General features: G+C 39.3%; 1 protein-coding gene and 1 long non-coding RNA gene across 3 annotated transcripts in view; one reads left to right on the top strand and one right to left on the bottom strand.

Annotated features, from left to right (window-relative positions):
- Nucleotides 1-1,987: 1,987 nt before the first annotated feature.
- On the bottom strand, nucleotides 1,988-13,695 carry LOC115291908. The gene is made up of 2 exons (XR_003908724.1): nucleotides 13,238-13,695; nucleotides 1,988-2,185 (listed from the first exon to the last, which is right to left on the bottom strand). It is a non-coding gene; the product is annotated as an uncharacterized LOC115291908 (long non-coding RNA).
- The window catches only part of TMEM144 (transmembrane protein 144), a 45,869-nt gene continuing 43,974 nt past the window's right edge, over nucleotides 13,565-15,459 (top strand). For both annotated transcript variants that reach the window (XM_029939653.1, XM_029939647.1), the window contains exon 1: nucleotides 13,565-13,790. The gene's annotated coding sequence lies outside the window, so the exon portion shown is untranslated. The remainder of the gene's footprint in view (nucleotides 13,791-15,459) is intronic.

Genomic DNA, 15,459 nt, shown 5'->3' with positions numbered 1-15,459 from the left:
TACAGAAGTGCTGATGCATAGGAGCACATGTACCCCAATGTTCATAGCAGCACTGTCAACAATAGCCAAAACATGGAAAGAGCCTAAATGTCCATCACCTGATGAGTGGATCAAGATGTGGTATATATACACAATGGAGTACTACATGGCAATGAGAAAGAATGACATATGGCCATTTGTAGGAAAGTGGATGGACCTTGAGGGTATCATGCTAAGCGAAATAAGTCAGGCAGAGAAGGAAAGACACCATATGTTTGCACTCATAAGTCTAACAGGAAAACAGGAGAAACCTAATGGAGGACCAGGGGGAGGGGAAGAGGGAAACAGAGTTGGGGAGAGAGAGGGATGCAAAACTTGAGAGACTATTGAATACTGAAAATGAACTGAGGGTTGAAGGGGAAGGGGGAGAGGGGAAAAGAAGTGGTGGTGATGGAGGAGGGCACTTGTGGGGAAGAGCACTGGGTGATATATGGAAATCAATTTGATAATAAACTATTAAAAAAAAGAAAAGATAAAAATGACAATATCAAGTTTGGATAATTGAAGTGTAGCTGTATTTTACAGCGGAATCTTGGAACTGGAAGAGGCCTAAGAGATAAGCTGTTGTTTTAGAGGAAGCACATGGAGACCAGCACAAGCAAATGACCCTAAGGAAAGGCATAGATAAGGCACAGCCAGAATCAGAATTCTTGAATTCAAATTAGGTGATAGAGAGAGGCTTTCTCTCTCATTTAACTTTACACATCAGCAGCCTTATTGAAAGATATAGATCATTCTGTCATTTTAAAATTTTATTTTCTCAATTAAACTTTTTTAAAGTCTTTCTTTCTGACTTTCAGATTACCAAACAGATTGACGGTATAGAAAAGTAATTCTAGGTCAATCACTTGCTCAGGTTGCTTAATGTTAGTGGTGGAGCATGGACAGAAATTCAGATTATTGAACTTTCTATTGCAGAGTACTTTTCACGTCCAACTTGGTGGTAGTGGTGTTTTTTTTTTAATAGCTCTTGTGCACTGCATCTGAGACCATAAAACTCCTATCCTTTTACCTTAACCTTTAGCAATTATTATCTTGTGACTTAATCAATTTCTGCTTCTTTAGTACTATTTTTTCCAGATACATTGGGGTATAATTGACAAATAAAATTGTATGTATTTAAAGTATACAATGTGATGGTTTGATATATGCATACATTGTGAAATAATTTACACATACTGGCACATGCATATAAGTGCGGCACACAACACAGCTTCTGTCCTCGGCAGCTGGTCTAACTCAGCTGGATTTCACCTGTTTTCTTCACTCTTCCACTCTGGGGATGTGCTGTGCTAGATAGCCAAGAAGCCTAGTTCTTAGTGTTCAAGGAAGAGTTGCGAGGAGGAAGTTGTTCATTGGGGTCAAGTACAAGGTCCAGGTACTTGATGGGGTTTACCAGGGCTTAAGGAAAAGCCAGAAAAAGGTAGAAATAGCTCAACAGTGTCATCAACCCACCTTAACCCTGCCCACAACCCAGAAACACCACCAGCTTTTAGAGAGTGACCTTTAAGTCAGGGTAGCCAGATTGCCAACATGCAGCAATGCTTGTTACTTTGACCCCAGCCAAAAGGGGCAGTGTAAGTGAAGGGGCCTGGAGCTTAGGCCTCTTTAGGTTCATGCTACATCTATGTTTGCATAGATGCCTGGGTTAAGAGAGACCCATTTTGCCAGTAGCCAGCAATCCTGGAGAATTGGACAATCAGACACTATACTGACAGAAAAGTTGGATTCTCTACCTCACAATACAGGAAATTTTATTTTCCTGCATTCCTTTCTCCAAGATTAAGTTAGTTTTTACCTACTTTTTCTCCCTTGATTTATTCATTCTCTGTACATCCAATAATTCTTCTGCTTATTTCCATTATCCCACTCATCCCATGGTATTGTCATTTGACATTAGTTGGATACTCTTTTCTGTTTCTGGCAACAGAAAACCCAGAGACCTTACTCAAGCTTCCACACAAAAAGGATTTTATTGTCTAGTTTCACTCAAATATCCAGGACTAGGCTTGAGCTCAGTTCAGCCCTGTCTGGGCTAAGTTTCTTTGTGGTCCTTTTGGCTGTATCCTTGGCTGACTTTCCTCCTGATCACAAGAAACAGCAGACTTGAAGAAACAGCGGACTCTGCATGCTCTCTCTTTTGCATCTAGGTAAAAAAGATTATGAGCATCTCACAACCATCAAACAAGATTTCGGAGCTTTGTGCAGAACGCAATAGATAAGATAAGAGTGTCATAGAGGTTTACACCATGGTTACATGCTTATTGCTGAAACAATACTGTTGTAAATGACTTTGAATTGCCCTTGGAGCTGAACGTGATATCCATCCAACACTAATCCTTAATCTCCTGGCTGCTACACAGGGGGAAACAGAATGGTGTTAGGTAGACAAATGAAACATCCATTATAACTATGGTGGACGTTTTTTTTTTTCTATTGTCTTTATAAAACCACGACAGTCCAGAAGATAGAGACATAGCTCTGTATCTTCAGACCCTACCTCATAGCTGGCATACAATCAGTATTCAATAGTCACCTGAATGAACAAGTAAAATAACTGATTCTTCTCAGAAATCTATTTGTCATCAACCATCCTGTAATTCTTAAAGCATATTGTGGCTGTAATAATATTTGCACAACACCTTATTGTTCAGTCCCACACTTCGTGGTTATAATTTTTACCTATTGCTTCCTGGGTGTTTCACTTTGTTTCAACACATTACCGATTATTTTTAGAGCTGCTATTAACACAGACTTCAATTGCTGTCCTGTTTTCCCCTTGAGCAGTGAAGCAGTTGCCATGGAAACAGAATCCAATATCTCTCTCGAGAGCCTCACATCAATGCAATTTGATGTGGGGGACTAACATACTACCTCCTACCTGTATTTTATATCACCACAAAAGATGCAAGTCATTACTGGGTTAAGGCATACTCGATGAAGTATGGGTTTGACAGCTTGTCCAAAGGATGTATCAGCGACCTCATCTGGAAATAATACCCTAATCGGAGTTGGAGAAAGGTTTTCATGCTTGATTTGACTAAAAATTCTAAGTCTTAAGGTACATTTTATTTAAGATGGGAGGAAGGATCATTTGAATTGGCACCACTCATTCATCACAAAGTCACAGACACATAAACTTTCTCAGAGAATCATGCGTAGTGATTACACGGGCTCTCCACACCCCCATCTCAACTCCATCCTACACAAAAAATGAGGTTTGAAATTGAATCCAGGTTGAATAATCAGGGAAGAGAGGAGTAATTTCCCAAGTATCTCAGCTGAGCCAGTTTCCATCAGCCAAGGGCAATTCTTTCAAAGATGTATAGATCCTAAGCCTTAGCGTCAGTGCTCTCAGCAGCTGGGAGGATACACTAGCTACGTGGGAGCCTATGTAGGGAACCAACAGCAGAGACTGCATACAAGTAGAGATGGTTCCTCTCTATGTCCTAAACTCTCAGATGAAAAATTTCATAGTGTAAAACCAAGCTTTGACTTGTTGGCACTCCAGAATCTTTTATTTTGTGGCCAGATGTGTTATGATGGAATTTTCTATCCTGCAGTGAGACATTTATATAGTCTATCTCTATAGGCATACATCTGAGGGTAACTTGAGTTAACCCAAGGACCTGGAATAGAAAAAACCAGGATGAGGTAATTGCAGGTGAGAGCAGGGAAAGCAAGAGAAATATTAAAATACTAGGTCCAAGTGTATCAACAGGTACCTAAAGCATAGATACCTAAGCAAAGTGAGTAGTGAGTAGAGAAGGTACAACCAACTAATCATAAAGGGTGTTGAATCTTAGAAACAAAGAGATAACAGTGGGCACATGGATGAGAAACACAGCAAAAAAGTACATGTGCAGATTGGAACAGTATCAATAGACTGAAACCAGAACCAGGAAAAGAGAAGAGCCAGGAGATGAGGCCAGACTGATTTTGTTGTAGGATTCCAATAGATTCTGTTACAGGTTCTTTTTCTAGTGCAATATTTCAGTTGAAGAAGCTCAAGGCTTGTTTTTTGGATTTGTTTTGTTTTTAACTATCTGCTTGTTTGGTTTACAATCCTGGTCCTATCAAGGTGATATTTTAAAGATGACACTCAGTATTATCTACTCTTGGGCTCTGCCTTTTCTGTCTCTGAAAAAGAAAAAGAAGGTTATCCATGAGCTAGATCAAGACTAATTCTCCAAATTTCCTGTTTGCCAGTTTTGCTCGTTGCTGTGTTAACCCTTGCCCTCATCCTAGCCCCGTCCCAGCTGCTCCCTAGGAACATTCAGTTCTCCTTATTTTTCTAGGAGAAAAGCAGGTCAATATTATTAGTGGAGTGTATTCTGCATACCACCAGGTTTGGAAATACTTTTTGTCAAGACATGCATAGGCATTCTCACACTGAATACCTACCTCCATAACAAAGTTGGCCCATACTTGGCCCATTTCTCCCCAGGACTCTGGAGCATTCAGGCTTGCCAGGTTCTCTGCAAGGTGTTAGTTGGGGCTGTTTTTTGGCTCCTTTATACTAGGCTCATTTCCAAGTGGCTGGGTATAGATCTTGTTCTTACTTGATTTGCTTTGGAAAAATTCCTGACCTTCTCCTGACTCTTGTGTTTTTGTCTATAGTCCTTGAACCCAACCCTGTACACATGCCCCCACTTCATTCACTATGTTCGATTTTGCTTTCTCATCCATTCTTATTTTCATAATCCTACTATATTTTCCACTCTTAGTCCATTATAGAATGGCTAGAAGGGCTAGACTGGATTGAGTGAGGGAATGTCATAGAAAAAAATGTCAGAGGACAGCTTAGAGTGGGGCCAAGTCCTTGTAGGTCATTGTGAAGACTTCAGCTTTTACTCCTAAGGAAATGGGGAGCCATTGGAAGTTTTTTTCAGCTAATGAGTTGACATTTTCTAAAAGTGATGGAAAAGAATTGCTCTGGTTGTTATTCTAGAAACAGACTGTGGGGGGGGGAGGGGCCACAGGAGTGAAAACCAGAAAACCATCTTCTGGCCATCATCAAAACAATTTAGCTTGAGATGATGGAGGCTTGACCCAAGGTGGTCACAGTAGAGGTGATAAGATGAGGGCAGATCCAGATATACTTAAGGTAAAAGGATTTCTTGACAGAGCGGACATAGGGTATGCTAAAAATGTTAGAAGCGAGGCTAATTCTATGGGTTTCTATCTGAACAATTATTTAAATGTTTATATACTATTGCAGGAAATCATGATTGTGCCAGGCATTATCCTATGCCTTTTGCCAATCACAACTCATTTAATCCTCATAACCCTATGAGACATGTTATTAGTATTCCCATTTTATAGATGAGGAACTTGATACATAGGTTGCTTAAATGACTTGTATAAAGTCCTTGTGACTGTTGTTGCCATTAACTGAGATGGATCAGTGTAGGAGTGGAACAGATATGGAACAGGTTTAGAATCCTACTTTTCTACTTTTTAAGGTCTAGAGACCAGCAACCATCCAGGCTCAGTCCACCTTTGCTTTCAGCTGCTATTAATCCATGGTATACATTTTTTATATATTAAGATTACACTGGGTGCTCTATGTTGTTACCAGGACTCCCACACCTTGGTCTTCTACTAGAAATAGGGTTGGCTGGAAACATTTACCAGTCCTTTGGGTGAGGGGGGGGTGGGGAGTAGCATTTTCTGAGTATCTGTGATGTAAATATTCTCACCATAGCCAATTTCAAACAACATGATTTTATTGAATGTGGAATTTGGAAGAGAGGCACACAATTTGCCCTTAGCTATAGCATACCACTAATTGGAGCCTTGGCAATAATCTTAAAACACTAGAAACTATCTAGCAGCCATAATTCAGGGCTCTCAAATGAGAGGGATAATTTATGATTGGAGATACAGCCGATCTAGTTGGGAAAAATAATTTATACTTGAACTAGAAATTGAAGTTTAGATAATAAAGCAAAAATAGAAAGAATAAATCCAAGAATGTGGAATAATGAAGGGGCTATATAACTATAGTAGAGGTCAATGGTTGAAATAGCTGATTCCCAGTTGATAGCACAAAGTTCTAGACCAGAGATAACTAACATGTAAACCTGAAGAGACTTCAAAGACAGTTCAGCCAATCAGAAGTCTCAGGAATAGGTAGAGGAATCAGAGAACTTTGAAAGCAGGCAGTAACAAGAGATACTCAAGCACAGTGTTAGCCAAATGAATGCTTCTACAAACCATCTGCTTCTGAATCTCCTTTTAAAAAATATTTCTGATGCAACCTAGAGCTTGCTTCGAATTCTGTGTGTCCTTCGTTCTCTGCCTCAACCTCGCTTGCACTCTGTCTCTTTCCCTCATCAAAAATAAACATTAAAATGTTTTAAATTGGGGCTTCTGGGTGGCTCAGTTGGTTAAGCAGCTGACTTCAGCTCAGGTCATGATCTCATGGTTCATGGGTTCGAGCCCGGCGTCAGGTTCTCTGCTAATACCTCAGAGCCTGGAGCCTGCTTCTGATTCTGTGTCTCCCTCTCTCTCTCTGACCCTCCCCCACTTTCATTCTGTGTGTGTCTCACTCTCTCAAAAGTAAATAAATGTTAAAAAAATTTTTAATATTTTAAATTTAAAAAGAAGTAAAAATAAATAAAAAATATTTCTGATGCAATGTGTCTGGGTTGAGTAAGGATCAAGCTCTGTAAGTGATTTATATGTAATACTATGTTTGAGAACCTGGTAAATACTAAAAGCAGAAAGAGTCAAGTTATGAAGGCATCCCAAGAGCAACTAAAAGACACCTGATTTGATATTGGCATTTAGGACAAGCTTTGCAGCAGCACCTGCAAGAAATGGGACAAAGATAAAACAAAGCCAAGTAAATGAGACACAGAGGTAAGATGAGATGCTGAGACCTTGACACCAAGGGACACATGAGGCAACCTTAGCAAAAGTACACAAAAGCTCCTGTACACATCACCAAGAAGTTTTTAGCTTCTTGGCACTGAGTGCCAAGAGAAAATTTTATTTAGGGAAGTGACTCCACTATTTTACCTGCACAATAGAGTGGAGGGTAGAATGCAAAGAAACAAAACTGGAAATAAGAAAAACTAATTAAGGGAGCAAATCAAGCAGATGATGATAAAGGCATGAAGAACAGCAATAACAATAGGGATGAAACAGTGAAGTTGGTTTTAGAAATACTTCAGTTAGAACTCACATAGGACATTTGATTGGGTATGGAGAGGGAGGAGTAGGCAGAAACGGAAGAGGATTCCAACATGTCCAAAATGGGTGATTCAGCAAACACTACCATTCTGGGAGATAAGCACCTAAGAAAGAGAGAGATGAAAAAGTGTACATTCATCAAGACTCTTGATTGCAAATGAGAGAAAATAACTCAATTGACTTAGGGGAAAAAATGGCTTTTCTTGCCACATGGAATCTAAGAAAGGATTAAACCAACAAGAGTGTGGTGAACTGTGATAGCTATGGTGTTGTCTTCCCAGAATAGATTTTGATATCTCTTAATAAGACTTGTTATGTTTTGAGTACAGTTATGTCTGGCCTACCCACACACATAGAAATAGCATACAAGCTGGGTCTGGCCAATCATAGCATGCCTTGCTTTTGGTTAGAGGGATGAGCTCAGAGGCGATCCTAAGACCTGAGGTGAGCCAGTAAATCAGGACCCTCAGGAGACTTTTCATTAAAACTAACAGAGGTTTTTCCCCAAGAACTTTTGTCTTTGGGGTCATGGTTTAGGAAGAATGAAAGACTGCAGCAGCTTACAACTGTCTTCCTCAGCAACCTAGAAAAAGCCTAATTGCATGGAGTTCAGTTGAGACCAAGTCAAAAGCTTGCAGAGATGAGAGATGGATAAAAAGAGATCTGGCAGTTCTGAAGTGTGAGTTCCAGACATAAATAGAGGCCTGGTTAATGCAGTTATTTCACTGATTATATTAGCTGCTTTAAGCTCCTTCCCGACTATATAAGAAAATAAATTGCTTTTTTCTCCCCTAAGCTAGTTGGCAATGTGTCTCTGTAATAGAAAGTATACTATTCTCCATTAATACCTCTGAAAGGCCAGGGATACAACTGGGCCTCAGGGAAACTAGATCCAGGGACTGAAATATCACTAGTCCTCCCCCTTTCATCCGTGCCTCTCTTTCATTCTCACTACAGACTACTTTCTTTTACAGAGTTGGAAATGTGGCCACAACAGCTCCCTACTTTTACTTTTCATAAGTTCTATCTCTATTTTTGAATGTGGTTCTCTCTATTTTTAAACAAGGATTTTATGTCTATTTTTGAACTTAGATGCGCAGAGTAAATGGCAGTCTTACTCTCTGTGCATCCAAGTTCAAAAATTCTAAGAAAGGATTCTGATTGATCCACCTAGTGTCATATAATAATAGATCAGTTCATTGTAACTAGGGTTTTGAAAGACTATGATTGGCTTCGTTTAGACGAGGTGGACATCCCTGAACCAACCAAATGAGGCCAGTGGGACAGACTCATGTAAGAAAATAGCAACACTCAAGGAGGAGACAGAGGAGTAATTCCAAGAATAATTTAAGTACTAGTTCCAGAAGAAGAACAAACATAGCTGTCAGTGTCCCTTACTGGAAAGATGATGTTTTAAACATTGCTGAATTTGAGGCCCAATGCAGGGCCAAAAGAAGGCCAAGGAAAGGTGGCCAGTTAAAATTATCAGCCAAGTCTATAAGGGACAATTGATGAATATAATTGATTCTGATGAAACAGGTCACCTCAGACTATAAACTGCAAATGTAAACTGTAAACTATATATAATTTTACCCCAATATTACTCAGAACTCCAGCTTTCAAAACAATCATGCACACTTTAATGTGATTATGTGCTATAGTATACTGACATTGTGAGGTAAAAGAAGAGAAAGGGTTGGGAATCACAAAGACAGGACCTTAGGCGCAAAATATTCTGATCTATGTCTCTCTCCTGATGGACAAAAGGCAAGGTCATGGACTGGCAGAACCTCAGGACTCCAAGATTTTTGGTCTGAACAACTGGAATAAGGTTGCCACTGACTAAGAAAGGGAAATTGTATGAGGGGCAGAGTGGGGGTAAGTGAATTTTCTCTCAGACTTTTAAATGAAGTCAGGTAAGCTATCCAAAATATGGGATTGGATTTCAGAAGAGCAATCTGGACCCTCCAGCATTAAGAGGTCAGGGATGAAATGAGAAACCCCTGAAGCCAACTGATGAAGGAGACTTCAGAGGATAGGGGACAAGCCAGGAGAATGTGGGTTCTGGAAGCCACATCAACGAAAAACATCAAAAAGAAGGAAAAAAATCAACTATGACAGATTCCTGCTGAAGGGTCACATAAATAATGACAGAGACAATAATTGTTGGATTTAGCAATGTGGGTGCCACCAATGATTTTGACAGTTTCCATTAAGTGATGGAAGCAAAAGACAAACATTCCACTTTGATCATGAATGGCAGCAGAAAAGACCAAAATGAAATCAGATGTAGTTCTGGAAACTAGAAGATGCATAAGACATCTGAGGACTCTTGACTCTTCCATGTTCACGAGGTTCCTTCCATAAGCCACACCCTTCCGCTATAGCCAGGCACACCATGAGAGAGAGAAAGGAGACTGTTAGGAGACTAACAGGCTATTTGATAAACTGAGTGCTATTTGCGGGGCTTTTATTTTGCTAAAAGAGACCAAGTATTAGATAAAGAGATCATGCAGGGTTTTTTTTCCCTTTCTGTGACTGGCTTATTTCACTTAACATAACATCCTCTAGATTTGTTGTTGTCTCAAATGACAGGATTTCCTTCCTTTTTTTATGATTGAATTCTCTTCCATCATAATATATATAATATTCCATTAAATATCGTATTTTCTTTATCCATTCATCTATTGACAGGCACTTAGGTTGATTCCCTATGTTGGCTACGCTGCAGTGAACATGGTACTGCATATCTCTTTGAGATCCTGATTTCATTTCCTTTGGATGTGTACCCAGAAATGGGATTGTTGGATCCAATATAAATACTCATTAATGCACTTTTCATATCAGATGCATAGCTTATGATTTAGAATTTTTTCAAATATATCTAATATTCTCCTTGTTATTATTTGGCAACTGTAAAGCTATCTATTACTTGTTGTTTGGGTCCATGAAATTGGATTACATCCAATTTTTATCCTAAAGGAAGAAATCAATATGATAAGCTTGAAAATGAGACACCTGCCTGAAAAATATAAGGCAACAAAGTCAAAATAGGAGGACTCAAAAGTCAGAAACCAGAAAAGTCAAAATGTAGCTGATTATAGCAGTGAAGGAGCAAGCTTAGAGAATTTTCGAGCATACATGTCAAGACACATAGATACATTAGTTCTTTACCTGCGTCAGATACTTACTTGCATGTGCATTTCAGGTTATTTAGCCAGAAAAGGGCACATATCTCAGAATATTTTGAAAATTATATTAAGAACTAATAACCTCAAGTATTGAAATCACAGACATTTTTGCTTACAACTGCCACTGTCACTTAAGTGATTCTGAGAAAATTACTCTTTGAACTTTGGTGTCCTCATCTGTAAAATGGAGATAAGAATAGCATGTGCCTCCTCAGGTTGTTCTAAGTCTGGAACAAGATAATGAGGATAAGGTCTTATGTGCAGTGCCTGCCCAAAGTAAATGTTCAGTAATTACTATTTGTATTGTTTTTATACACCATTGGAAGGCTTTCTTTTAGAGCCCCATCAGTACCTTTCTTTCCTGACTTAATTCTCCACCTCACTTAGAGCTCTTGCTAAATCTCATCAATGATATGCTCATCAGCAGCCCTGATGACCATTAGTATTATGCTAACGTTCCTCCTGTGGAACACTGTTAAAGAAACACCACATGGTCATACCAACCAGCAAGGTGTGAAAGGCCATATATATGTTCATTGGAGGACATGTTAAAGATTATTTATGCAAAAGGATATCATGGCTAAGATTGGACTCAAGAGATTTTAAATTTCTGAAGAGTAAAATTAAGCAAAAACTTTTAATTGAATGTAACACTAATAAATTTTGGTCTTCTAAAGATGTAAACAACTACCTAGACAAACTATTCCTTTGTTTTTAGAAAATCAATAGATAAGTTCTTTAACTATATCAATTTAAGGCAAGTCCTTTGTTCTTAACAAAATTGTGTTGCCTTGCAGGCTGGAGTCAAGTGTTGTAGTTTGATCAATCATTATGCAAGGTAGAATCAGAATTAGATCTGTGAGAATATGGACTTCATTTCTCTTATTAGTATTACCATCATCATCATCATTATTATTATTACTACTGACTTATTTCTCTGATTTTTTTATAAGTTTTGAGGATAACTTGCAAGAGATGAGGCACAGAAGAGAGAAGCAGCTTTCCTGGAAAACTTAGCATGATCAGATGCTCTAAGACCCAGAAGATACCACAGTGAGGACAGACATCCCCTGAGATCCTTATGGAACCAATCAGTGCTCGGCTCCCTTGGTGAGCAACAGCTATGAGAACATGGCTTAATGCCACATACTCATCAGTCACAGCAAGAGGAGGTCTTTCTCAGATGACTTGGATGGTAGAGATTGTTAGCCTGGGTAAGCTAAAACAAGAAAGGAAGAATATAAAGATGTCACGACACTGGGAGTGTGAGCACTTGGGAGGCTCCCTTTGGAGATTGCCAGACATAATTGCAAGATGGATGCTGATGTCTTGTCAACATACTGTGAGAGGCATTGTAATTTGGGCATTAAAAATAAAGGAACCTTAATCTCACATACAAAGACTGATGAGGATTTCTCCCAACCTCCTTACAGTACATTTTTTTTTTGTTAGATACAAACTCTTCAAGTGTCTTGAACAAGATTATCCAGGAAGAGACAGTGACTTATGCCCCAATATTTTAAACCACAGGAAGTTGTATTAATACCAGCTAAGAAAGTAAAACAAAGCAAAAATCTTCTCCACCATTCATCAGTCCAGAATCAGAACTGTAGATAAAGCCAAGTGCAAATTTATCAGAAAACAACATTTCTCCCTAATACATGCTACAGCCATAAAGTGTATAAGAGCCCAAATCTTGGAGTATCTACTGATTTCTTACTGAGAAATATTTTTCTCTAAAATCGGAGACTATCAGAAACACTTTTGTTTGAAATGATTTCAGTAGTAATAAAACATCCCACTCTTGTCTGGAAGATTTCAGCTGTGACACAGAGAACTAGCCTTGATTTACAGGCCACATACAGAGTCTCTCTGCAAATAACACTTGACATCTATTTTAACTTTCTTTCCAAGAAAGGTCCACTTTAGAGGCACCTGGGTGGCTCAGTCAGTCAGTTATGTGTCCAACTCTTGATCTTAACTCAGGTCTTGATCTCAGGGTTGTGAATTCAAGCCCCAAGCCCCAACTTGGGCTCCATGCTAGGCATGAAGCCTACTTAGAAAGGAAGGGGAAAAAAAAGTCCATTTCACAGTCCGGAACTGATATTGGCTCCTTTACATACAACCCATCAAAACCCTGCTGCATTTACACTGCCCTAAACTCCAATCTTTGGGAAAATCCTTAACTCTTTTCCTTCCTTTGCTGGAACACCCCACAATTCCTTTGATGTGCTGCCCCCCACATCTCAATGAGTCAGTAAACCTGGCTTAGTGTACAGGTTTGCCCCACATGGTCTCAGAATGATTGAACTAGGAAAAGAACATGTCTCACATTTTAGAGTCTTTTTTAAGCACGCAAAGTTATCTGTATTTTATCTTATTCCATAAGCAGAAGTAAAGAAAATAATCTAATTGCAAAACAAAGTTTGTTTATAGATAAGTTTCCATATTATAAACAGAAAGTTCTTGAGACCAAAAAGGAAAAAAAATCCCTGACTTTAAAATGAAAAAGAAAACAAAAGCCAGAGTTGGTTTCCTTTCACTTTACTAAAATGTGGGCTGTGACTCTTTAGAATACAACAATGGTCAAAAAGAGGGGCTTTTCTCCTAATTAATATGACGAAGCAAGTAATATGACAATGACCACCCCATCACTTGTGAGATACTGAAAAACTTGAAAAATGAACCTCAAAAGCCCCTTTCCCAGGCCTCATTCTTGACCTATGACCTTGCTTTCTATCTCACTGAGTGGCAGAAAAAAACAAAAAGCCGGAAGAGAATGTGCTCAAACTCCCACAACTTCTCACCCTTCTGCAATCGCACTGCCACACTGCTCCTACCGATGACCTCTCTGTGCACCTAACAGAGCTATGCCGTCTGCTTTTGTGCTGGATCCCACGTGCTCATGCCCATGCAAGTGCATTGATCCAATAATTCTCTTCCTGCTTTCCCTGGCAGTCAGCATCAAGTCAGCCCCCAGGGAACTTCAGCTTCTGGTGTCCGTGCCATTACGTGGTCTCCTCTCTCACTGAATCAGAGATGAACTGTGTGACCCGTAGAATACTGCAGAAGCAGCGGTGTGTGACTTCAGAAGCTAGGTCATAAAGGACAATGACACTTCCACCTTTTCTAATTTCTCACACGGGGGAGAGCTGCACCATGTCATGAGATCATTCGAGCAGTCCCATGGCGAAGCCCTTGTGGAGAGGAACTGAGGTCTTCTACCATCAGCTGGACTCAACTTGACAGTCATGTGAGGAAAGCAGCTTGGATGTAGAGCCTCTAGGCGACACGGATGACTGCATTGTCACATAACGGGAACCTCAGCCAACATCTGACAGCAACTTTATGAGACATTCGGTGAGAGTCTATCCAAGATGCTCCCGCATTCTTGACTCATGGAAGCTGAGAGAGAAGTTTTATGTAAGCTCTCAGGTTTGGGATAACATGTTATGCAACAATGGATAACTAATATATCTCCTGTGATCAAAATACTTCAGTGGCTCCCAGTTTTCCTCAAAGAAAGTCAAAGTCCTCTCGATGACTTCCGTCCTGTTCACCACCGTTACCTAGCTTCATCTCCTATCCCTCTCCTTCTCTCCACCTCAGTCCCAGCTTCAGTGACCTCTTTGCCATTCCTCAAATATGCCTTGGGGCCTGTCCTCACCGGTCCCTCTCCCCTCTCCCACCTTATTCATGCCTTTATTCGAATGTCTCTTTCTGAGTGAGGCCTTTCCTGACTACCCTTCAAAAATACATCTTCCCTACATACACCTACACTCACACACATTCTCCATTATTTCTTCCACCTTTGCTTTTCTTTTTTCCCTTAGCATATATTACTATTTAATATACTATATGTATATATCATTTATTATCTGGCTGCCCTCATTGAGATGAAAGCTTACTTGATGCAGAGATTTTTGTCTACTTACAATCTCTAGAGCAGTGCCAGATTTATTATAATACAAACTTCATAAAGATTTGTCCAGGGAGCATATGAATGTTAAGGATACAAAAAATTCAATTAATAGTAACATTAAAAATGCTTCAAACACAGACCTTTTGTGACCCACTCCATGATATAAAGCTGCTTCTAAAATTTGCTGTGATTAAAGGCCTTTCTTTCCTGAATAATTGTTTTACAAAAATAGCAGTTAAATGGCAAACTCTCCTAACCAATTGTTTGCCTTTTTCTTTGCAAAACTCAGACCAAAATTGAAATTAAATTATAGTAATTATACGAGTCCTTCGGATCTCGTACCTTTTACTTTGTTTTCTCTTGATTTTTCTCCTCTTTAAGTTCCCTGTTCTTTTTTTTTTAAGTATTTATTTATTCTGAGAGAGAGAGTGTGCATGTACACAAGTGGAGGAGGGGTAGAGAGAGGAGAGAGAAGATCCAAGTAGGCTCTGCACTGTCAGCCTGATGGGGGCTGGATCCCATGAGCCCAACCATGAGACTATGCCTTGAGCTGAAACCAAGAGTCTGATGCTTAACCCACTGAGCCATTCAGGCATCTCATAAGTTCCGTTTTCTATCCTTTATTCTTACTATTTCACTGTATGTTCTCATTCTACACTGCTTCAAAGACATTATAAAAATAATATAAATAAAAATCAAATAAGTAGTGTTTGTGATTTCTTAAACTCAGAATATGAGATTAAAACTACCATTAGTTTAGTATACTTATAAAATTGTGAATTTTGGGGGGCACCTGGGTCGCTCAGTCAGTTAAGCTTCCAACTTCAGCTCAGGTCATGATCTCACAGTTCATGGCTTCAAGTCCCGCACCCGGCTCTGTGCTGACTACTCAGAGCCTGGAGCCTGCTTCGGATTCTATGTCTCCCTCTCTAGAGAGAGGAGCAGAGCTCCTCCTCAACTAATGCTCTGTTTCTCTCAAAAAGAAATAAACATTTTTAAAAAATTAAGAATTGTGAACTTTTTAAGGAACAAGCTTTAATTTTTTGTGAATCTTTTTTAAAGAGTCAACATAAGGTAATAGTTTTACTATTCATCAAGATAAACTTT

This window comes from Suricata suricatta, chromosome 1 (assembly GCF_006229205.1).
Source record: "Suricata suricatta isolate VVHF042 chromosome 1, meerkat_22Aug2017_6uvM2_HiC, whole genome shotgun sequence".
Classification (NCBI taxonomy): Eukaryota; Metazoa; Chordata; class Mammalia; order Carnivora; family Herpestidae; genus Suricata; species Suricata suricatta.
This window is presented reverse-complemented; position numbering and strand designations above follow the sequence as displayed.